The 23,163-nt window shown below is 43.3% G+C and overlaps 2 long non-coding RNA genes across 3 annotated transcripts; both read left to right on the top strand.

The window, feature by feature from the left end:
* Window positions 1-2,099: 2,099 nt before the first annotated feature.
* LOC112413107 (uncharacterized) lies at window positions 2,100-11,560 on the top strand. Its single transcript, XR_003005904.1, has 4 exons — window positions 2,100-2,770; window positions 3,046-3,111; window positions 10,971-11,088; window positions 11,536-11,560. It is a non-coding gene; the product is annotated as an uncharacterized LOC112413107 (long non-coding RNA).
* Window positions 11,561-11,582: 22 nt separating this feature from the next.
* On the top strand, window positions 11,583-17,171 carry LOC112413106 (uncharacterized). Of its 2 annotated transcripts, none has more exons than XR_003005902.1 (4): window positions 11,583-11,634; window positions 12,735-12,866; window positions 16,291-16,363; window positions 16,957-17,171. It is a non-coding gene; the product is annotated as an uncharacterized LOC112413106 (long non-coding RNA). The 2 variants fall into 2 exon arrangements; XR_003005903.1 differs by having other exon boundaries at window positions 16,918-17,171.
* The last annotated feature ends 5,992 nt before the right edge of the window (window positions 17,172-23,163 follow it).

Genomic DNA, 23,163 nt, shown 5'->3' with positions numbered 1-23,163 from the left:
CACTGTCAGTGCTTGCCTGTGAAGTTCAATCTAAGGGTCTCCCAGAAGCTCACCTGCTTCTACCTTTGTCTCTATAGGCCTCAGTCTGTTCTTAGCACAATAGTCAATGTGGTCCATCTGATCATAATCCAGATCACAACCTGGTCATAGCTCCCTACCACAGAGTGAAACCAAATTCCTTACAGTGGCCTGCAAGGCCCTGCATGATTCAGCCCCTTCAGCTGTTTCACCTCTTGTCCTCTAGTCTGTTCCTTATTGACCCAGCTCCAAATGTACAGGTTTCATTATTCCTGGAACAGCCCAGAAATCTCCTGCCTGGGCTTTTGCTCTAGATGTCCCCTTTGCCTGGAAAGCTCTTCTCCATTGAGATCAGTGTGGCTAACTCCCTCACCTCCTTCAACGCTTTACTCATCTTTTCAATTATCATTTCCTTGATCATCCTATTTAAAATGGAATCTCCCACACTTTATTCCTCCAATCATTCTTTACCTTTACTTTTTTTCTATAGAATATATTACCTTTTAAAATACTATATCAACTTAATTATGTTTACTTATTTACCTGTTTTTTGGTCTGTTCCTTACATTCACCAGAATGTAAGTTCCATGAGTTGCTGTGTCCATCAGTGATGTATTCCCAATACGTAGAACAAAGGCTTGCACAGTATAGGTGCTCAGGATATGGGTTGCTTGCTTTTTGATTGATTTCCTCTCTGAGTTTTGTGCCCTCGCCTTAAAAATTCTCCTCTGACTACTCATTCTGACCTTGTAAACTTATCTACCTTCCCAGGCAATGCCTTGAGCTTCTAGATATTTTTAGATTTTCTGTCCACCCCCTTTATAAAGACTTATACATTCTGTGTTCTGTTCTTTGGGGACTTTGCTTTTAGGTAGATAATGTTAATCATCCCTGCTGCGATGCTATCATTCATTTTTTTGCCCTTTGAGGTGTTTACAGTATAATATATAGTTAAGTCCCCTACATACAATCCTTCAAGTTTTGAACTTTCAAAGATGTGAACATGCGCTCCATCAGCGTCAGGCGTGAGGGAAATGGCAGCTTGCCCTCCATCTCCTGTTGCTGACGATCCTTCAGCTCTACCTTCTCCCACCTCCTCTCCCTCCTCCCATCAGGAACTCTTCTTGCCTGTTCACTCGATGCCAGCCCCCGTGTGCCGGCTGTTGTACTGGACTACTGTACTTTTCAAGGTACTGTACTGGAAGATTAAAAATGTTTTCTTTATTTTTTGTGTTTGTTTTTTATGTGTTATTTATGTGAAAATTATTATAAACCTATCACAGTGCAGTACTATATAGCCGATTGTGTTAGTTGGGTATCTAGGCTAACTTGGCTGGACTTAATGAAGAAACTGGACTTACAAATGCATTCTCGGAATGAAACTCATTCGTATGTAGGGGACTTACTGTATTTTTGTCCTAAAAACCAAATATGCTACTCCCAGGAGTAGCTACTGTTTGCTTTTCAAGTTTCTAGCAGGGCAGTGGGGCAGATAGCTTTCAATGGTGGAGAAAAAAACTTATATCTCAGATATAGGTGGTGCCGTCTAGGCTGGCCCTGCCTCTTTCAGTACGGCAGTCTGGAATTCTAGTCCCAGACTCTGCCCCAAATTCCTCATATAACTCTCCTATTATTCTTAGCTAGACAAATATTGACTGTATGTCTACACTTATTACTTCATTGTAACCTTTGCAACATTTCTGTCTGGAAGATATTATCATTCTCATTTTTGTAGATGATGCCACTGAGGCCCAGAGAAGCCGAGTAACTTGTCCAAGTTGGCACAGCCAGACTGCGACCAAGACCATGATAGAATTAGACTCCATATATTTTGAGTCCAAGTTTAATACTTTTTTGTTTTATGAATAAATTTTATTTATTTAAATTTTTTTTTTATTTTTTAGGCCATGCCGTGCAGCATGTGGGATCTTAGTTCCCCAACCAGGGATCAAACCCGTGCCGCTGCAGTGGAAGCGTGTAGTCTTAACCACTGGACTGCCAGGGAAGTCCCTAAACTTTATTTTTTATGAGCAGTTTTAGGTTCATAGCAAAATTGAGCAGAAAATACAGAAAGTTCCCATACATTCCCTGTTCCCACACATGTACAATAGCCCCCGACCACAGCGGTACATTTGTTACAATCAATGAACTGACACTGATACTTCACCATCACTCAAAGTCTTAGTTGACAGACACTAGGGTTTACTCTTGGTGTTGTACGTTTCATGGGTTTGGACGAATGTATGAATGACATATATCCATCATAAAATCATACCAAATAGTTTCACTGCCCTAAAAATCCTCTGTGCTCTATCTGTTTATCTCTCTTTCTCTCCTGCCTCTAAAAACCGCAGGTCTTGTTACTGTCTCCTTAGTTTTACCTTTCCCGGAATGTCATAGAGTTGGAATCGTAAGGCATGTAGCCTTTTCAGGTGGCTTCTTTCACTTAGTAATATGCACTTAATGCTCTTTTCAATATAGCAGATACCTCTTGGGTCCAGAAAAGTACCCTCTATTGTCCAGAGTATAAAGGCACTCAAATGTGGCTGATTTTGTCATTGTAATGCATTTGTATAATATGTATTTTTAAGATGCCTTAATTATAGCCGATTGTGAACATGCAGTATGATTTCATTTATCCTGACTTCCCGCCTCCTGGCCCTCAGCCTCTCTTGAAGACAGACCGTCTCCCATGCCCATAGCAACAGGACTCTGAGCTGGTGGCTTCCTTATAACTAATGAGGTGTAAATGGTAAGACAAACAAGATGGGGAGGGAGAAGCCAGGAAGGAAGGTGGGGGGACGGGGGAGACGACAAGGACGCAGACACAGAGATGTGGTGACCTCTGATTATCCAAACCTGTTTATTGAACACATTTCTGTGCTAAGACTGCCTGCTGTCTCCAGTCTGCATGCTGCCTTCACTCCTCCTAATTAAAGCCAGCAGGCTAGGATGGAAGAAAACAATTTCAAGGCAAGGGGGTGGGGGAGGGAGCCAGCAAAACTCAGAGTCTCCCTCTCTTTTTAGGGAGACTCTGAGTTTGTTCTAGGTGAAGCTGGCCTGAAGGACATGCCTGGGAAATTAAAATCCAAGGTAGTCAAAGGCAACCTTTGAATTTACTGTGTTCTATTTCACCCGGGCCTCTGGAACTTCCCTAGCGGTCCAGTGGTTAAGACTCCCTGCTCCCAATGCAGGGGGCACGGGTTCGATCCCTGGTCAGGGAACTAAGATCCCGCATGCCATAACGGGGATGCCAAAAAAAGAAAAAAAAGAAAAGAAAATACAACGCGTCACCCGGGACTCTGGACTAGGGCTCAGCCTGCCGTAAGAAGGGGAACTATGAATGAGGGCAAGTTAGCCTTTGTCAGGCCAATGCTCCCAAGCTGCATGACTCTCTCTCTCCTTGCCTGGATTATTGCTGGAGTCTCAGCTGGAGGAAATAGCTATTCAGAAATGACTGCGTGTGCCACCCCTCTCCTTTCTTCAGTCTACAACACAAGTGGTCCTCAAATTGTGGTGGACATCAAAATGACCCAGAGGGCTTTTTAAAATACAGACAGCTGGGCCCCATCCCTGAGTTTCTGATTCAGTAGAACTGGGTGGGATCCAAGAATATGAGTTTCTAACAAGTTCCCAGGTGATGCTGATACTGCTGGTCTGGGGACCACACTTCGAGAACCACTGCCTCAATCAGCTCTTCCCAGACTTTCTCATGTATAGACCTTCAAAGTCACACATTCTTTTTTATATTCTTCCAAATTTTATTTTATTTTATTTTAAGAATGATAAACTTTATTTTTTAAAATTTATTTTCATTGAAGTATAGTTGAATTACAATGTTGTGTTAATTATAGAAAATTTACTCAGTTATACATATATATAAATTCTTTTCCATATTCTTTTCCATTATGGTTTATCACAAATTGAACATAGTTCCCTGTGCTATACAGTAGGACCTTGTTGTTTATCCGTTCCATATATACCAGTTGGCATCTGCTAATCCCAAACTCCCAATCCAACCCTCTCCTATCTCCCTCCCCCTTGGCAACCACGAGTCTGTTCTCTATGTCCCTGATTCTATTTCTGTTTCATAGATAAGTTCATTTGTGTCATATGTTGGATTCCACATATAGGTGATATATAGTATTTGTCTTTTTCTGACTTACTTCACTTAGGATGATAATCTCTAGTTGCATCCATGTTGCTGCAAATGGCATTATTTTGTTCTTTCTTATGGCTAATATTCCATTGTACATATATACCACATCTTCTTTATCCATTCATCTGTCACTGGACATACAGGTTGTTTCCACGTCTTGGCTATTGTGAATAGTGCTGCTATGAACATAAGGGTGCATGTATCTATTTGAATTATAGTTTTGTCTGGATATATGCCCAGGAGAGGGATTGCTGGATCATACAGTAATTCTATTTTTAGTTTTCTGAGGAACCTCCATACCGTTTTCCACAGTGGATGCATCAACTTACATTCCCAGCTAACAGTGTAGGAGGGTTCCCTTTCCCCTACACCCTCTCCAGCATTTGTTATTTGTAGACTTTTTAGTGATGGCCATTCTGACCAGCGCAAAGTCATGCATTCTTGAATTTTCCTGATTTGTATTATCCCCACAATACATGGAGCTGGATTGTGCCATCATGAGAGGTAATGCCTTCAGCTCAGGGCATTTGTATTGCTAAGGCCGTGGGGCAGGGAATGGGGAGGCTTTAATATTGGATTATAATTTCTGTTTGGAAGACAGAATCTATACCTGTTTTTCTGGTTCCACTAAAACTTCTTGGCTGGTGGGGATACTCAGCAGGGCGGCCCTGTGTTTCCTCTCCAGGGGGGCTGTGAGGGTGTATGTTTATCAGAAGGGGTTGCCGGTGACCGGGTTTAATAAACGTACCCCCAAAATGCAGCCCCTTGGCTTATTGAATATTTCAAGCTGAAGGAATTTGAGAAACAGTAGGAGCAGGAAGGATTTTCTGACCCTCCCCTGAAGCAAATCATAAGACCCTCACATAAGAGATGTCCTCCCTCTACCCGGAGGAGGAACCGCTTGTCTCTGAAGATGGAGGGATGCTGACAGCATGTGAGCCAACAGCCCTTGCTCAGTTTCTTCCAGTTTACTAGTCTTAGCTCTTCGTCCTGTCACGCTTTTCCATGACCCTCCTCTTCTCCTCAAACCTGGTGCAGAAGGCCGTTTCTGGGGTCTTTATTTCCTATGAAGGCTCCTGTATCACATAAAGCTTGTGTTGTATGCTTTTCTGGTGCTAATCTGTCTTTGGTTTTAGGGGTCTCAGGTGAGAATTTAGAAGGGTGGAGGAAAAAGATATTTTTTCTCCCGTACACGGGGTTAAGAAACTTCAGAAAGATTACCGGATGCCTCTTAGACACTTTTTTTTGCTGTACGCGGGCCTCTCACTGTTGCGGCCTCTCCCGTTGCGGAGCACAGGCTCCGGACGCGCAGGCTCAGCGGCCATGGCTCACGGGGCCAGCCGCTCTGCGGCATGTGGGGTCTTCCCGGACCGGGGCACGAACCCGTGTCCCCTGCATCGGCAGGCGGACTCTCAACCACTGCGCCACCAGGGAAGCCCATCTTAGACACTTTTTTATCTCTGATTCTGAGGATCCAAATCGTCTTTGTCATCTAGATTGGCCACTGAGGCAGGGGGCGTGTCAGGTACCCTGGAAGACGTCTACGTCCCTCTGCCCCCTGCCCCTTCCACCCTTCCTCAACGGGCTGCAGGCACACGTGGGAAGTTAAACCTTCCGTCTCTTCCCAGTATCTGACATGCTTTGTAAAGAGATGAAAAGGTAAAAGCATAAGGACCAGTTGAAGCCCTGGAGTGAGATGGGTGGGGCAGGGTGAAAAGGGAAACAATCAGGTATTTTGCATCCTTGATTGTAGGGAAAGGCATGGGTTTGGCTTCAGACAGACCCAAGGTTGAATTCTAGCAACTCCACTTAGACTTTGGGCCAAATACTTAAGCTTTCTTTGTCATCCGTGAAATGGAAATAATGCTGATCATGATGGTGGTAAATTTAGTGCCTCCTTCTCCATTGCCCCACCCTCTCCTGCTCAGGTGAGAAGTGTTTGCTTTTGTCTGGGCTTCACAGTGCAGGGCAGAAAGACATAAACTGTGTCAATCTACATCAGATGCTGCCTTTGCCATGGGAATTGCCTTTTAAAAGGGAGCCTTCTGTGGAGAAGGTGAAGCTTAATACCCAAGCTAGAATTTCAGTCTTCCAAGGCAAAACTCATTTGGGGTGAGGGTGGATCGGAGATTTTCTGGTGTCGGTCAAAACCCCCCTGCAAATCACCTGTCTGGTTCTCATCCCTGGATCTTAGAAAGTGGGTATTTGTACCACCTTTGCAATTGCCATGCTCGCTGTGGGAGAGGCTTCTCTATGAGAGCAAGCGGGTAAGCAAGACCCTTTCTGGGCCTTAACAGGGTTCTGTTAGTTTCTGCCCACAATCTGGTGGTGATGCTGGTGGTGCGTGTGTGTGTGTGTGTGTAAAATTATATATACATATAAAATAGCTTTATAGAAAAATAGATATATATGTATATATAATAGCTATATATATTTATATATATAAAGTAGTACTATATATGATAACTCTAGATGGTAAAATTATATATATTACATATATGTATATATAATAGCTATATAAAAATAAACATATATAAATAGATACATATTTATATATGTACATATAATAGCTATATATAGTAGTTATATATATTATATATATAAAGTAGTACTATATATGATAACTCTGTAGATGGTAAAATTATATATATTACATATATATGTATATATAATAGCTATACATAAATATATAAAATATATAAAAATATATACATATTTATATATGTATATATAATAGTTTTATATAAATATATAAAATATATATATAATAGCTATATATAAATATATTAAATATATAAAATAGATACATATTTATATATGTAATAGCTCTATATAAATATATAAAATATATAAAAATACATATTTATATATGTATATATACTAGCTCTATATATGTGTATATATATTGAATTGTACTGTATATAATAACACTGTAGATGTTACTTGTTGCTGTTGTTACTTGTTTCCAAGATAGGCTGTGGCAAATGCTACACTAGTGGTAGCAGTGAAGGGCCCCGGGGCACAGGTGAGGTGGTTGGCAGTGCTTGAAGGAAGAGGAATGCAGTTGGCAGGAAGGGCACCTCGGGCAGAAGGAGGGGCCTGAGCAAAGGCGCTTATCCAGACAGCTCGCATCCTGGGTGAAGTGATGGAGGGCAGTGCAGGAGCACGGATAGAGCTGTGGCCTCTGGCCCCGGGTTCCTGTACCCTGCCCATCACCTCAGGGCTTTCCAAACCACTGAGATGATAGCAATTCATTTGTCCTGAAGGACAAACTCCATGCCCTTGCTTTACTCTAATGCTGCCTTCTTTGGGTGTCAGATTCCAAACAGCCCAGGAATGGTGCAGCTCTGTCCACACGTGGCTTTTTGAGAGGCCGATCGTAACCTTTTGGGTCCCTGGGTAGCTCACCTCTCCGGTTGTTTGGCCCATTTGCTATAAATGACTATCTCTAGCATTTGGTTAATTATGTGATTACAGCACCCAGTGACAAGGAGAAAATTAAAACCCCGTGCTGCATTTTCTATAACACTTTATTGTACTATGCAAAAGAGGGCAAAGGTGGGCTTCCCTGGTGGCGCAGTGGTTGCGAGTCCGCCTGCCGATGCAGGAGACGCGGGTTCGTGCCCCGGTCCGGAAGGATCCCGCATGCCGTGGGACGGCTGGCCCCGTGGGCCATGGCCGCTGAGCCTGCGCGTCCGGAGCCTGTGCTCCGCAGCGGGAGGGGCCACAGCAGTGAGAGGCCCGCGTACCGCAAAAAAAAAAAACAAGAAGGCGCTCAGCCAGACATTTCCCTTCCTAATTTCAGTAAAGGCCAGGAAATTGTGGGCTTTGTGCTGCGTAGAACACAGATTCAGCCTGGGCTCTGCGTTGGATCTTTATTTCTTTATATTCACCTGTTGTGGTTGTGCCTCCTTAGAAAAGCCCAAGAGACACAGACGAGGGTGCACCGCTAACATGTAAAGACTACATTCCTTGGAGCCAAGAGACCCGAGTTTGCTTCCTAACTCTGCCACCTGCCTGGTGTCTGATGTTGGGCTGGTACTTACTGTCTCTAAGCTTTGGTTTCCTCACTTATAAAATGGAGAGTTCTAAGATGCACTTTTTTTTTTTTCTCACACGTTACCATCTCTGAAATCAGGATGCCCTTGTAACAGATGGTGTTTGGGCAGGTGTCAAAGTTTAACTGACCTCATTTTTTCTTTTTTAGTGTTCCATAAAATAATATTGGCTCTTAGAATTGGCATTTTAGGCTTGATGAAATAAGGTACTGTGTAGTCTCATAGGGATCTGAAGAGGAAATAGATGTAATCCACGTGGCTCCCTATAATATTGTAAGACTCCGAGGATATGAATTCTAATTCTGGTACGTTGGTGTCACCTAGGCAAGTTATTCAAACTTGACTTTCTCCTCCGGGCAATAGAATAATCCCCCAAATCTCCTTAAGAATTATCATAAGGCAGTCTGGGACTGAAGAAGTAAACAAAGATTAGAAGACAATATTACCTGTACAGTCTCTACCTTCAACAAATGTGGATATGCAAAGATTCATGGAAGACAGAAAGATGAAGAAAAGCTGGTCGCAGATGGGGCTTATGGTTTATGGGTTGAGGTGGCATATCTGGACGCAATAATATTAATATACTATGTACTATTAATACACTAATATTAATAATACAAATGCAAGGTGCAATGGGATACATGCAGTAACTGAAATACAAAAAGCATTGTGAATAGAAGAGAGAATTTCAGCAGACAAAGGCAGGAAATAGAACATTGGCTTTGAATCTTGAACTATGTCTAGGGTTTGAAAGTGCAGAAATGAAGGAAATGGACAATGAAACATACTAGAAAAGAGTAGGGTGTGCTCAAGAGGTGACATGTGATCTAGTTTGACTCTAGTGTTTGGGGGCTTGAGGGACACGTAAGAGGACACGACAGCAACTCTGTAAATGGCCCCACTGTCAGCCTGCTTACTCAAGCTAAGCACTTCGAAGTCACCTCTGACGTCTTTCACTCTTCTTTTTCCTCTGCCTCCCTCACGTGTGATCCCAGAGTACATTTTGGTGATCTACATCCCCGACATACCAAGACTCAGTTCATCTGTCTCTGTCTCTCTTGCTTCCACCCTGGTCCAAGCCACAATCATCTCTCACTTGAACTTGACCTCAGCTTCCAACTGGGCTCTCAGCTTCATCCCTTGCCCCACTGCCATCCCTTGTAACTGACCCACTTAAATTGAATATCACATTAGTTTGCTTCCTTGCTTAAAATCTACTAAAGGCTTCTCATCAGACATGGAGTGAAAAACCAGATTTCTCCCCTTGCCTGCAAGGCCTCAGTGGTCCATGCATGTCCCCTCCCCATCCTCTTCTTACACTGCTCTTCCCCATGTATCAGATAACCTGCCCTCTGTGGTCTGCTTCATGGTTACGCCAGGTCTTTGTCTTGGCTGGGTCCTCTATGTGACACCCTTACCCCCTAGAGGGTCACATGGCTTGCGCTTTGTTATTCACATCTCAGCTTAAATGTCAGTTGCTCTGATGCTCTAGCAAAACTCCCCTGCGTCGTCTGTCACTCAGCTTCCTTTTTCTTCACAGCATTTATCACCATTTGAAATTTTTGCTTGCTTGCTTAATTGATCTCCCTTCTACTATTGTATTATGAAACTAGGAACCTTTTTTAAAAATTTCTCTGACATTAAAAAGATTGAAATATAGTTGATATATAAGTTATAGATGTACAATATAGTGACTCACAAATTTTAAAGGTTATTCTTCATATATAGTTATTTTAAAACATTTGCTATATCCCTCGTGTTGTACAACATATCCTCGTAGCTTATTTATTTTTTTATTTGTCTGTTTTTTGGCCACGCCATGCGGCTTGTGGGATCTTAGTTCCCCGACCAGGGATTGAACCTGTGCCCCCTGTAGTGGAAGCTCCACGGAGTCCTAACCACTGGACGGCCAGGGAATTCCTGACATACTCTCGTAGCTTATCTTACACTTCATGAAACTAGAAATCTTGACGGTCTTATTTCCCTAGTATCTCTCGTGTCCGGAACAGTGCCTGACACTTACTAGATATGTGTTGAATAAATAAGCAAGGCTGGAACAGAGGTGGAGGCTGGGTTTTGGAGTGCTTGGTGCCATGCTAAGGAGTCTGGACTCCACTTAATAATCAAGAGGAGGGCTTCCCTGGTGGCGCAGTGGTTGAGAGTCCGCCTGCCGATGCAGGGGACACAGATTCGTGTCCCGGTCTGGGAAGATCCCACATGCCGCGGAGCGGCTGGGCCATGGGAGAGGCCATGGCCGCTAAGCCTGCGCGTCCAGAGCCTGTGCTCCACAATGGGAGAGGCCACAGCAGTGAGAGGCCCACGTACCAGAAAAAAAAAAAAAAAAAAAAAAAAAAGAGGAGAAGCACTGTGAGTCTTTGAGCAGGGGATTAACACAATTAGAATTAAACTTTAGGAGTATTAGCTAGTGGCAGGATGAAAGATGAATTAGGAAGGAGACTAGAAGTAAGAGGTTACTTAAGAAACCAAACCTCAAGTACTAGACTACTTGACTTTTTCTAAACTATTTGTTGATTTTCTGTCTTCTTTCTTTAGCCTTGTACACAAGAAGTAGTATTTGGATGCTCATATAATCCCCTGGGCATAAACCACTACAGCATCTATCACTTTCAGATGTCCTTCTTTGTACTCATTTGTTTCCTCCTCCTTTCCTCCCACCACTAGGCTCCGGCCTCATCGAGGCTGTGGACCATGTCTTGTTTTTCTCTTGCTCTCAGAGTCTGACGCAATAGAAGGCACATGGCAAGTGCTTAATACATGTTTGTGGAGTGAAGAGATGTGAAAAGTAAACACCTTCAAGTGTCTGTGGAACGCTATTATCCTGACTCATTTCAGGTTGGTCAATAGGCAAAAGCCTTTCTTGTTGCAGAAATCTAGAAATGAAGGCTTTAACGACTTGGGAGGCTGAGGTACGGAGATAAAAGAATGATGAGTGAAAAGATGATGAGATTTTATTTTAGTCTCTTCTCTAGACTTTGACCTATTACAGAGTTTTTCAGGTCATAAATGAAGAAGAGATGTTTAGATCATTTCTAGTAGTGCTGAGAAGGTGTCTGGTCATAATTCAGTATGTTTTATTTCGGGAACGAGAAATCCTGTTTTCATTTCATTTGTTGTTTCTAAGCTCTGAAGATTGTCAATTAGCCCTTGCCCTCACTGGATGCCTTGGTAAATTTTTAAAATTCATGGTCCTTGAAAAAACAAAGCAAACACCCCTATTATTTTTTTCTGCACTTTTGTGTCTTTATTATAGCACTCATTATAGCTTGCTTTTTTTTTCAGGCCACACCATGCGGCATGTGGGATCTTAGTTCCCTGACCAGGGATCAAACCCGGGTCCCCTGCAGTGGGAGCACAGAGTCTTAACAATTGGACCGCCAGGTAAGTCCCTATAGCCTGCTTTATATTATGGTTATTCTTTGGTGAGTCTTCTCTGCTAGATGGGGTGAGTCTTCTCTGCTAGGTTTTTTTTAAAAATTAATTTATTATTTGTTTTTGGTTGCATTGGGTCTTTGTTGCTGTGTTTGGGCTTTCTCTAGTTGCAGCGAGCCAGGGTTATTCTTCGTTGAGGTGTGCAGGCTTCTTGTTGTGGTGGCTTCTCTTGTTGTGGAGCACAGGCTCTAGGTGTGCGGGCTTCAGTAGCTGTGGCACACAGACTCAGTAGTTGTGGCTTCTGGGATCTAGAGCACAGGCTCAGTAGTTGTGGTGCACGGGCTTAGTTGCTCTGCGGCATGTGGAATTATCCCAGACCAGGGCTCGAATCGGTGTCCCCTGCATTGGCAGGTGGGTTCTTAACCACTGTGTCACCAGGGAAGCCCTCTGCTAGATTTTTAAGGCAGGCACTATGCTCATTCATTTCTTAGCATGGAGCCACGTACATGGAAGGGGCTTAATTGATGCAGGTTATATTGAATTTATTAAAATTGTTCATTAAGAGCCAGAGAAGGGGGCTTCCCTTGTGGCTATAAAAAAAAAAAAAAAAAAAAAAAAAAAAGAACCAGAGAAGGGACTGTTAGCTTTTTCTCAGTCCCCACAGAAACTAGGAGTTCATGTCATGTTTTTTCATCTTTGTTAGAGCTGAAAACATTTGTACATTGCCTTCAGATAATTCACAAAAATTGTGTATACCTGTTGTATGGGTCTATCTATCATCTATGTATGTAAGTATATATGTATATATGTATCTGTCCATTTTCTATCTGTCTATCTATATCTATCTATCTATCTCTAATGTATGTATGTACATATTGATCATCTATATATGTATGTATGTATCTATCATCTATGTATGTATGTATGTAGTATGTATTTGTCTATTATCTATCATCTATCTATCTATCTATATCTATCTGAGTCTAACAATACAGCCGTCTCTCTCACATTAGATAGCTGTTCAGAAACTGGGTGATATCTGTGGTATGAAGATTGCCCTTGAAAGACCTCTATTGATGTCTTTTTGACATTTTTGCATTATTTTGCAGCTTCCGGAGTGTGGGCAGGAGCGATTCCCTGAGTCTTTTTCAACGATGACTTCTGTGTTTTCCTAAGAGGAGGACTCTGTTTGAGGTGGTGAGCAGAGTCAGAGCTTAAAGCGATTCTTCCTTGAAGAGCAGGTAGCTGCAAAGGCTCTCTGTGGTCTTGGGCTGAACTTGAGCTGTACAGATATGTTTAGCTCTGGCGTAGGCACTCAGAACCCCGGGAGATGTTGGTTCTGAATCTCGAGGGGGCCTTGGAAATCCCTAATGGGATTGCTGGAGCTGCCATCACTGGCACATTCATCCCCAAAGGTCTGATTCTCTAGACTCAGTCAGAGCTTGGTCAGGCAGCCCCCTTCTCGTTCCCCTGAACTCAAGAGGACATCAGCAAACTGGGAATGGGAAGGCCAACTTCCAAACCGCAGCTTGGTAGGACCTGTGAAACCTAGGCAGGTACTGGTGGCAAATGGTCTTCTTGGCTGCCGGACTGTGGTCATGCTAGAAATCAGGATTCAGTCCATACATCCAGGTAGACATCCAAGTTACTTTACTCCATGAGCCCTGGCTTCTTTTGGGGGGTTTGATTTTAAGTCTATGTTTCACAGAGCTAATTAAAAAATCCTAGTATTGATGGATGTATGTATGGAGCCCGGAGAAGAGAAACCTGAGGCCTTGGGGAAATGCATCAGAGTGAGGCCGGGAAATAGTCAGTGCCTTTAAAAGATTCACAAAGCTGGCCCCAGCAGTTAAAAGGAACCCCTGTGAGCCAGCCCCGAGCCAGCCATCTTCAAATGATAGCTTGGGAGGGAAAATTTCCAACAGCCGTCCATTGACGGCTGACAGTTACTGATTTCCAGAGGAAGCCATGGCACTAGGTATAACTGGCCACAGAGAAGAGTATTATACAGAATGGTACCTGTAAGAATGGACAAGTTACTGATCCTCTCAAGATAAATCAGTATAAAAGATTTTTACATAAGTGGTCATGTCAATGATGGGGAAAAATGATTACGGTCAAATGAACTAAATAGATTCTGGAGATGGAAGAGAGAGGACTTTGGGATGAACAGGTACCATGCCCACAAGTCAGGCCAGGTGATGATTTCTTGGTTTCTGGGTTATTTTCTAACCTGGGTCACTGAAGGGGAGGGTGTTAGCCACGAAGTTCCTACTGCAGAGGTAAAACCCATCAATTTATTCTTCCTGCCAATGGACCACCTGTAGAGATGACCTAGAGGGCATGTATATATATAGCTCTTTCTTGTCTGGCAGCGGGGAGGTTAGGGACAGTTCTGCACAGAGGCAGAAGAATGGCCATACCACGCTGTGGCTGCAGCTCCCTCAAAGAGGTCGGGAGCGCTCAGGGTGGACGAACAGGCAGCTGCAAGGTGTCGCCCAAGGAGACGGTCCTGAGACTGTAGTTATGGGTCTAGCTGGTAGATTCCTCAGTGTGCGCCCAGCACAGGCACTCACTACCTGTGGGACCCGGCAAGTATTTCCCGTTTTGGTGCCTTGGATTCCTTGCCTGTCAAGTGGGGATAATAAAGGTACCTCCTGCATAGGCTTTTGCTGGGGAAAAAACCCACTAAGTATTATTATAGAGCAGGTGTCCACAAACTATAGCCGGTGGGCTAAACCCAGCAAGCCACCTGTTTTTGTAAATAAAGCTTGATTGGACTTCCGCCACACCCGTTTGTTTCCTGTTGTCTGTGGCTGCTTTCAGGCCACAACGGCAGAGCTGAGTAGTTGTGACAGATGCCATACATCCCACAAAGCCTAACATATTTATTCTCTGGCGCTTACAGAAGAAGTTTCCTGACCTCGGTTAGAAGCATAAAAATTAGGAGGAACAACTATGAAAGAGAATTTGCAAAGTGTCTTAGCGTTGGTAGATAAGAAGACTAGGGGTGGGGTACATGTGGGGAGGTGGGGTTTGACTTACAACGTTAATTTTTCCAAAATGTGTGCGTGTGAGTCATATTTAGAATGCAGCCCCGTGGTATTTTCCACTGCGTCCCATGCATAGAGTTATGCTTCCTGACTGCCAGCACACCAGGCTTTATCCCCTGCCAGGGAAGTGTGTCGGCTGTTCCTACTTGGCCTCTCTTTTGACCTTTGGGCTTTCTACCCATCCTTCTCTGATCATGGAACACAGTTGTATGTTGGGATCTCAGGATGGTAGGAATGAGATGCCAGAGCGGGAGACACAGGACTGCATTTTTGTTTACTGTGTTTGAGTTAACTTGTTTCCATGGACTCCCTTCAGGCAGAAGGGAGTCTGCAGCCTCATAAAAAAAAAAAAAAGTCAGTGTACTTTCCTAGTGATCAGAGATTTGGGCTCACTCAGGGGAATGCTCAGAAAATGCTTTGAATTTGAAGCCTGATGGGGCAGGACCGGGCTTTGTGGTATCACTGGAAGAATTCATATAAACCAGCTTTAACTGAAACATTCCTGTTCCCTCTCAGGGGCTGAAGCCTGAGGGTTGATACCTAATAGGCTTCAGGAATCATCCTGAAGTGTCCTTAGGAAGGAGATCTGGGTTTTGATGGTATTTATAATACGTTGTTACCTGGGGGAGCTGACTCCCAAACTAACAAACGCCTTTGAAGGATTAGGGTCTTAGAATCACAAAATGACAGGGACAGCAAGGCCCTAGAGACCATCTAACTGCACCCTCTTCAGGAGGCAGAAAAAGAGACCCAGAAATGAGATGAGACCAATCCAAAGCCATACTGTCAATCACAAACCAACGCTCTGTCATTAAAGAAGGTGACATGAAAGGTCTGACTCAGTGGGACCCCCAGACCTCTAGGCGTTTTTATTAGGAGATTTGTGAGTGGTTTTCTGTACCTATATTTATACATGTTTAGGTCAAATAGGTTAACTTGAATGTCAGGTTTTACTATTTTGGTTAGAAATATATTAACCTAGTGTGTTAACACTGGTTCTGGCCTGCAACTAGAAAGCTCTGGTTGGCATTATATATATGTTTATATATATACATATAAATCAGAGCTTATTACTGTGCAAATATATAATAGATATCATATAGTATATTATAATTCAGTTGGAGAACTAATTCTATGCAGAAAATGCAGTGGATTTGATAGATACAATATTTCTAAGTATGGCATCTATTAGGTGATGGCTAATAAAAGGGTTTCCCAGTAGGGAAATAATTTGGGACCACTGATCTAGATCAGGGTCAACAAACTATAGCTGGCAGGCCAAACTTGTTTTTGCAAGTAAAAATTTATTAGAACCCAGACGCACTCATCGTACTGTCTGTGGCTGCTCTCCTAATAGCAGCAGAGATGAGAAGTTACAACAGAGACCACATAGGCCCCCAAAGCCTAAAGTGTTTGCCTTTTGGCCCATTACAGAAAAAGCTTGTAGACCTCTGAGCTGGTCTGCCCTCTCATTTCTCATATCCCGTGAGGACACTAGCCTGGGAGGTAGAGGGACCTGCCCTGGGTCCCGTGGCTGCGCCAGGAAGAGCCTGAACAGAAACTGTCTTGTCTTTTCTGTTGCCCTTTTTGTGCTTCTGGGCCTACATCACAGGGTACTGCCCACACCTGCTCAACGCTCTGCTTCTCCATCCATTTACATCAGGAGGAATCGGGTCCTATGAAGAGTAAGTTTTTGAAAAGGGAAAGGGAGGGAAAGGTCTGGAATATGGTGACTCTTGGGGTCCAGGGAGGTCACAGTGGGAGATTTGGGCAGGGTCCACAGAAAGAGGGAATTCATAGTTGGGTGTGGTCAACTTCTTCAACTTAACATGTTTAGTTTTTCTGCTGTAGGAGGCTCAGGTCCCAGCATTTACAGAGCGTGTATTATGTGCCAAGCCCTGGCTATGTCTTTGTAAGGGTATGTCATCAATTCTCAGGACAAACATATGGGGTAGGGGGTATTTTTATTCCTGTTTCAAAGAGGATGAGACAGAGGCACAGAGATGTAAAGTCACATGGCCACTATCACAGAGCTGGAACATGGTAGGGCTGGGGTTTGGACCTGTGAAGATAAACTCTTCACAGGCTAGCCTCATCTTAATAGCCCCTTGTATACAACATTCTTGCTTCTATTCTGATGCTGGGCCTGTCATAATGGGGAGAAGCACTTATTTCTTCTTTGGGAAAAAAAGCAGAATTTACGTTTATATTAACTCTAGTTTTCTTCTCTGTGACTCAGCACAGAGAATCTTTCTTACAGGGCTCTGTTTTGTTCCAGGATGAAGCTGCTCATCCTTCAGACACCGCATATAGAAGCAACTGATAATAATAATAATGCTTACCTCCTGTTTACAGGACCCTTTTCCATATAATTTACTCCAAGAGACCAGGATGCTCCAAGACAGAGAAAGAATAAGATTAATTTCTAGGGAAGGAAGTTCTGTAACTGAATCCAAATTATAATTTGAAAATAATAAACAAATCCAAATGGAATTATCTTTGAAACTGTCTTTACTGTGATTAGAAAGGAAATCATCTTTAGGAAAATAATGCTTAACATTTTATTTATTTATTTATTTTTGGCTGCCTTGGGTCTTCGTTGCTGCACGTGGGCTTTCTCTAGTTGTGGTGAACAGGGGCTACTCTCCGTTGCGGTGGGCGGGCTTCTCATTACGGTAGCTTCTCTTGTTGTGGAGCACGGGCTCTAGAGCACAGGCTCAGTAGTTGTGGCACATGGGCTCAGTAGTTGTGGCACTCGGGCTCTAGAGCGTAGGCTCAGTAGTTGTGGTGCATGGGCTTAGTTGCTCCACGGCACGTGGGATCTTCCTGGACCAGGGCTCGAAACCGTGTCCCCTGCATTGGCAGGTGGATTCTTAACCACTGCGCCACCAGGGAATTCCAGACAATTTACCTTTTTTTAGAAACTTTTTTTTTTTGGAAATCACTAGAGACTCATAGAAAGTTACAAGAAAAGAAAAAATGTATATATACAGGGAAGACCTATTTTCCCCGAACAGTAACATCTTGCATAGCTAGAGTATAATATCAAAACCAGGAAATTGACATTGGTACAAACGTCCACCCACAAAACTTATTCAGCTTTCAGTAGTTTGACATATACTCATTTGTGTGCATATTTTTATAGTTCTTTGCAATTTTAACACGTGTACATTTGTGTAGCCGTGACTGCAATCAAGATATGAATTGTTTCATCACCACCAGGCTCCCTTGTGCAACGGCTTTATAACCACCCCCATGGCCCCTATCAACCATGTCTCTGTTATCTCTCTGTATAATATTGTTATTTCAAGACTCATGTTAAATGCAGTCATGCAATATTTAGCCTTCTGAGACTGATTTTCTTTTTCCCCTTTTTTTTTTGGCCACACTACAGGGCTTGCGGGATCATAGTTCCCGACCAGGGATTGAACCCGGACCCTCGGCAGTGAAAGCGCTGAGTCCTAACCACTGGACCATCAGGGAATTCCCCGAGGCTGATTTTTTTAACTCAGCAGAATGCCCTTGAGATCCATCTAAGTTGTTACATGTGTCAGTGGTTCATTCCTTTTTATGGCTGTGTAGTATTCCATGGTGAGGATGTACCACTGTTTGTTTAACAGTTCACCGGTTGAAGGACAATTTAGTTGTTTCCAGTTTGTTTGACTATTGTAAATAAAACTTCTATGTACGTTCAAGTACAGTTTTTTTTTTTTTTTTGACATAAATTTTCATTTCTGGAACTTCCCTGGTGGTCCAGTGGTTAAGACTCCACGCTTCCAATGCAGGGGGCGTGGGTTCGATCCCTGGTTGGGGAACTAAGATCCAACATGCTGTGTGGTATGGCCAAAAAAAAATTTTGTTTTTTCATTTCTCTGGGATAAACGCACAGGAGTACCATGTTGGGTCATACAGTAAGGACATGCTTAGTTTCTAGAAGCCGCCAAACTGCTTTCCAGGGTGGCTGAACTGTGTTACAGCCCCACCAGCAGTGTATGAGTGACTCCATTTCTCTGCAGCTTCACCAGCATTAGGTGTTATCACTATTTTTCATTTTAACAGTTCTAATATGTGCCTGATGCTATATTATTATGGCTTTAATTTGTATTTCCCTAATGGCTAATAATGTTGATTATGCTTTCATGTGCTTGTTTGGCGTCTGTATATCCTTTGCAGTGAAATGTCTATTCGTGTGTGATGCCTGTTTTCTAATTGGATCGTTTGTTTTTTATTGCTGAGTTTTGAGAGTCCTTTATTTACTTTATATCTGAGTCCATTGTTGACTATGTAGTGTAGTGTGTATTTTCTCCCACTCTGTGGCTTGGCTTGTCATTTTCTTCACAGGTAGTTTTTTTTCCAGGGTAAAAATTTTTATTTTCATGAAGTTCAGTTTTATCAGTTTTTCCTTTCATGGATTGTGCTTTTGGTGTCAAATGAAATGATCTTTTCCTGGAAGGTGGGAGTTGGCTGGGAGTAGTGAGAGGGCAAGAACAAGGGGGTTAATTATAAAGCACTAAAAGGCTAAGTGACCTTTTTATTCTCCCTGCATGAAGGGTGGTCTTGGGCCTTGTTTTAGCATCAAGCCATCAGGGGGCTGTGAGTCGAGCCCTCGACATGCCACGAGGGTTCAGGAAAGGGGACAGAGGCGGGGTGTGAGTGGTGGGGGCTCAGAATAAAATCCTTAACAGCCAAGAGCTATCTCTGAGAATTAATGGACTGCTTTCCTCCAGCCTAGTCAAATAATCCAGCTCATTTCATGTGAGATAAATTACAGGACCTCGTCACCCTGGCTCCTAGGGGAGGACACTTCTGTGATTCATGGCGCTCGCCCCCTGGGAGCCCAAGGCGGCAGAGGACCTGCCTTGCTGACTGATGACTGGTGGCTCTGTGACCTCGCCACAAGGCTGCTATTCAAGGAGACCGGTTGAGGTGGGAGGCGTGTGCTGGGGAGGATTTCAAAATGCAGTCACTGCTCCCGGCACAGACTGGGAGCCGGCCACCCAAGAAGGACAGTCTTTAGGACTACTGTCCGGTTATACCCAGCATCACTGTTTAGTGTTCTGAGGGGCCTGGCATGACTCAAGCCAATGTCCCAAACAGTCAGCGTTCAGCTTTGTGGTGCTTGGCGTCTGTGGGTGGTTGTGTTGTCTGGTGTTGTTGCATATGCGTTCCGTGTGTGGAGGGCTGTTTTGCAAGGGAGTGGAGAATGCTGGGTGTTTGCCAGTACTAATGGGGCTGGCAGAAATGGAATGGATCATGATCTTGTGGGCACAAGGAATTCTACCAAGCGGCTTGTGTATCTGGTCCTTTGAACAACGGAGCTGAATGGAAATTAACCACAGAGCAGCCTCCTGCCACCACTGCCCCTTTAAACCTGTTCACAGCAGCTGGTTTTCTTGCCGCTAGATAACAACTCGGGTATCTGCTGACTTTTCTGGTCACTCGTAGGTAGTATAAAATCCAACAATTCTTTTCAATAACTAACAGCCTAGTTTCAGAAAGTAGAAGGCCTACTGCCTATTAGTAACCTGTAAGTCAGTTCTAACTCACAGTTAAGACTTCTCCCCTTCCTCCAGCCCTAGCCAAGTCTAAGAGAAGCCGACAGCAGATGAAGAGGGCTGTGGTCAGCTTCTCCTACATCTCCTTCTCCTACATTCCTGCTTTCCTACATTTCCTACACTTTCTGTCTGACTCCCTGTTATTTCTGACCCTTCCAGGTTAGAGAGGAGAGGCCAGATGGAGGTGACCAGGGGAGCAGAATATTATTTAATGGGCACTGTTAGGGAGGTGGCTCCAAGCTCTCTAAGCTTGACAGATGATTAAAATTGAATCTTTCTGTCTTATGGTATTCTGGTTGGCTCTTTGGACATGCTTCACCTCCCAGTGGCTGGAGGTCTCTCACCAGCCGTCTCCTGATTGCAGCTGGAGATACCTGTATTCTGGCCGATCACTTACTTCTTCTACAGCCCTTGGGAATTTGGCAGTACCTTCAGCTAGCGTCTCTCTAGTACAGTGTCTGAATGGGGGTGATTTTGTCTTCCAGGGCACATTTGGCAATATCTGGAAACGTTTTTGGTTGTCACAACTATCGGCACCTGGTAGATAGTGACCAGGAATGCTACTAAGCGTCGTACAAGGCACAGGACAGCCCCACACAACAAAGAATGATCCACCCCCAAATGTCAATAGTACCAAGGTTGAGCAACCCAACTCTAGTACAAGGAAAACTCTCATACATCCTTTGCGCTAACAACTTCTGGGTTTGCAGGTAGCGGCTATTGTTGGAGTCCGTCTCCTCCAGCTTACCTGTCAACAGCCAGCCGGCACATCCCTTGCCTGAATCCCCCAAACTGCAGTTTTCTGAGTGCTCCTGCTGAAATCCGGATTCCTTGGCTTGGGGGTGGGGCACAGAGTACAACTTTTTTCAGAGAAATTTTCCTAATAAATCTCTCTTCTTCCACTTTTACTCCCTTGGTTATCTAACTGAGTATTATAAAATTTATCAGCTATCGCAAGAATTCTGTGTAACAACCTCAAAACCTCCATGGTGTACAACAATGTGCATATTTATTGCCTGTGTCCTTCGTGTGGTCGACTAGGGTTCTGTTAATCTGAACTTGCTCATATATCTGGGGGTCAACCGGCCATTTCCGGATCTGGGCTGGGGCTTGGTTGGGGCAATTGCCCTATGTGTCTTTCATCCTCCAGAAGGCTTGCTTGGACACGTTCCCATGGCAATGACAGAGGAGCAAGAGTGTGGGCAAGTTCAATTAGCTTTTTAAGCGTCTGCTTGTGTCATGCTTGTGTCATGAACAAAGTATGGCTTGAGATTTCTTTTTTTCAAACAAAGCAAACCCAAACTTAAGGTATGAGGCAGAAAAATACAGTGATTAGATGCCAGACAGACTTGAATTCAACTTTTTTCTATTTTACTAGTTACCAGCTCTGTGAGATTAAACAAGTTCTGTAACCTTGTTTACAGAACAAGGTATTTGCTTATACCCCAATCACCAAACCTAGTCACATAGCCAGGTCTAGAAGTCCAGAGTCAGCGTGGCAGAGCACTGAAAGGCAAAGTGGAGGGATACAAGAAGGGGTGAAAGATTGGAGACATTGATGCAAGAGATCTATCCCACCTCCTTTCAAATTTCTACAATGTATTCACTTAAGAACGTGGCATCTCTTAGCTTCAAGGCTCAGCTGAAACATACACAGGAAGATTCTCATATTAACATACAATAAACACATATATACGTTTATCTTACCCACTGTTGTACGTATAGTTGGCATGCAACTGATATCATTGCCTTTATTGCAAAAAATAAAGAAAATAAATGAATGAATGGGTGAGTAGATGAATGAGACGGGAGCGGCTTGACAGTCAGCATCTGAGGGGGCAAAAACCTACTAGCTCTATCTGACCTGGCCTCTCTCAGCCGCTTGTTACCACGTCCCCAAGAAACACAGGTTGTAAACCCATACCCCATCTCATACCTTCAAATCAGGGAAATAAAAAGTAGAAACTTTCAGGAAAAAGACAAGAAACTCCAGAGGTATAGGAAATAAATGTTAGGATTTCTTTGAATTCAGATAGGCACCAAAGTGGAAAAGCTTGGTAAGACAGGGTTGGACTTACCCACACCTGTCTTTTCTTCTTCTTTTCTCCTTTCTGTGTTATGTAACAATCTCAGACATTTATTGGGAGCTAAATATGTGTAAGGCACTGACATCCAGTTTCACAAGCATTATTTCCTTAAAACAACTTGGAGAGGCCTGTAAGATGGTTATTTTACTACAGAGGAAACTGAGGCTTGGAGTGAGGTTACAGAACTTTTTAATCTCACAGAGCTGGTAACTAGTAAAATTAAAAAAAAGTTGAATTCAAGTCTGTCTGGCATTTAATCACTATTTTTCTGCCTCATACCTTAAGTTTGGGTTTGCTTTGTTTGAAAAAAAGAAATCTCAAGCCATACTTTGTTCATACTTTCCTATATTTTGGTGGAAGAAATTGCTTGGTTCATTTCAAGCACTGAGAAACCTTTACCCCTTCAGACATCAGCCCTTCACCCCATACGTCTATCACCCAGAGATGTGTTTTCTTCGCCTCCTCTGGGCCACTTAATTACATTCTCTCTTCTTTAGGAGGAAAGCTGACGTGTAATTACTTCCACGATTAGCACTCTTGTGCAGCTAATTGTAATTATGCCTTATAATCACAGTTATGATATCAATTACTCATTGCTGCTTCATTTGAATGTTTTCCTTTGTCCCAGCTTCACAAAGTTGATGGAGGTAATGTGCCTGCTTACACACACACACACACACACACACACACACACACACACACACTTATAAATCATGCATGGTCATTATTTGGTCTTCTCTGTTCTCACCTTTGTTCTTGTCCCAAATTTCATTACAGTATTTCACTGGCCACTGCCCAGTTGGTATTGCCTCTCATTTCTGGCTTGGCTTTTTTTTTTTTTTT

The sequence above is a fragment of the Neophocaena asiaeorientalis genome, unplaced genomic scaffold, assembly GCF_003031525.2.
Source record: "Neophocaena asiaeorientalis asiaeorientalis breed wild unplaced genomic scaffold, Neophocaena_asiaeorientalis_V1.1 scaffold14, whole genome shotgun sequence".
Classification (NCBI taxonomy): Eukaryota; Metazoa; Chordata; class Mammalia; order Artiodactyla; family Phocoenidae; genus Neophocaena; species Neophocaena asiaeorientalis.
This window is presented reverse-complemented; position numbering and strand designations above follow the sequence as displayed.